Source organism: Vipera ursinii (assembly GCF_947247035.1).
Source record: "Vipera ursinii genome assembly, chromosome: W".
NCBI classification, from domain to species: domain Eukaryota; kingdom Metazoa; phylum Chordata; class Lepidosauria; order Squamata; family Viperidae; genus Vipera; species Vipera ursinii.
Genome location: NC_139522.1, coordinates 19,908,637 through 19,911,136, shown reverse-complemented (window position 1 = coordinate 19,911,136; position 2,500 = coordinate 19,908,637).

Sequence of the window (2,500 nt, the reverse complement as noted above, 5' to 3'; positions counted from 1 at the left end):
CATTAATCCATCTGTCTGCCTGTTTCCCTATCTATCTATCTATCTATCTATCTATCTATCTATCTATCTATCTATCTATCTATCCCTGTCTGTCTCTCTATCATTATTTATGTATCACCTATCTGTCTATTTATCTATTTGTCTATATATCCATTAATCCATCTCTGTCTGCCTGTCATTCTCTCTCTGTGTCTCTCTCTGTCCATTAATTCATTTCTGCCTCTCTCTCTCCCTCTCTGTCTATCTATCAATCTTTCCATTAATCGAGCTCTGTCTCCCTGTCATTCTATCTCTGTATATCTATCTGTCTATCTATCATCTATCTATCTATCTATCTATCTATCTATCTATCTATCTATCTATCTATCTATCTATCTATCTATCTATCTATCCATTAATCCATCTGTCTGCCTGTTTCTCTATCTATCTATCTATCTATCTATCTATCTATCTATCTATCTATCTATCTATCTATCTATCTATCTATCTATCTATCTATCTATCTATCTATCTATCCATTAATCCATCTGTCTGCCTGTTTCTCTATCTATCTATCTATCTATCTATCTATCTATCTATCTATCTATCTATCTATCTATCTATCTATCTATCTCTGCCTGTCTCTCTATCATTATTTATGCTCGCTCTATCTATCTATCTATCTATCTATCTATCTATCTATCTATCTATCTATCTATCTATCTATCTATCTATCATCTATCCATTAATCCATCTGTCTTCCTGTCACTCTCTCTGTGTCTCTCTGTCCATTAATTCATTTCTGCCTGTCTCTCTCCCTATCTATCTATCTATCTATCTATCTATCTATCTATCTATCTATCTATCTATCTATCTATCTATCTGTCTGTCTGTCTGTCTGTCTGTCTATCTATCTGTTTTATCTATCCATTAATCCATCTCTCTGCCTGTCTCTCTCTCTATCTATGTTTCCATTAATCCAGCTCTGTCTGCCTGTCATTCTATCTCTATCTATCTATCTATCTATCTATCTATCTATCTATCTATCTATCTATCTATCTATCTATCTATCTATCTATCTATCTATCTATCTATCTATCTATCTATCTATTCATTAATCCATCTGTCTGCCTGTTTCCCTATCTATCTATCTATCTATCTATCTATCTATCTATCTATCTATCTATCTATCTATCCCTGCTTGTCTCTCTATCATTATTTATGTATCACCTATCTCTCTATTTATCTGTCTATCTATCCATTAATCCATCTCTGTCTGCCTGTCATTCTCTCTCTGTCTCTCTCTCTGTCCATTAATTCATTTCTGCCTCTCTCTCTCCCTCTCTATCTATCTATCAATCTTTCCATTAATCCAGCTCTGTCTCCCTGTCATTCTATCTCAATCTATCTGTCTATCTATCTGTCTATCTATCATCTATCTATCTATCTCTGCCTGTCTCTCTATCATTATTTATGCTCTATCTATCTATCTATCTATCTATCTATCTATCTATCTATCTATCTATCTATCTTCTATCACTGTCTGTCTCTCTATCATTATTTATGCTCTATCTATCTATCTATCTATCTATCTATCTATCTATCTATCTATCTATCTATCTGTCTATCTATCTGTTTTATCTATCCATTAATCCATCTCTCTGCCTGTCTCTATCTCTATCTATGTTTCCATTAATCCAGCTCTGTCTGCCTGTCATTCTATCTCTATCTATCTATCTATCTATCTATCTATCTATCTATCTATCTATCTATCTATCTATCTATCTCTGCCTGTCTCTCTATCATTATTTATGCTCTATCTATCTATCTATCTATCTATCTATCTATCTATCTATCTATCTATCTATTTGTCTATATATCCATTAATCCATCTCTGTCTGCCTGTCATTCTCTCTCTGTGTCTCTCTCTGTCCATTAATTCATTTCTGCCTCTCTCTCTCCCTCTCTGTCTATCTATCAATCTTTCCATTAATCCAGCTCTGTCTCCCTGTCATTCTATCTCTGTATATCTATCTGTCTATCTATCATCTATCTATCTATCTATCTATCTATCTATCTATCTATCTATCTATCTATCTATCTATCTATCTATCTATCTATCTATCTATCCATTAATCCATCTGTCTGCCTGTTTCTCTATCTATCTATCTATCTATCTATCTATCTATCTATCTATCTATCTATCTATCTATCTATCTATCTATCTATCTATCTCTGCCTGTCTCTCTATCATTATTTATGCTCGCTCTATCTATCTATCTATCTATCTATCTATCTATCTATCTATCTATCTATCTATCTATCTATCTATCTATCTATCTATCTATCCATTAATCCATCTGTCTGCCTGTTTCTCTATCTATCTATCTATCTATCTATCTATCTATCTATCTATCTATCTATCTATCTATCTATCTATCTCTGCCTGTCTCTCTATCATTATTTATGCTCTATCTATCTATCTATCTATCTATCTATCTATCTATCTATCTATTTGTCT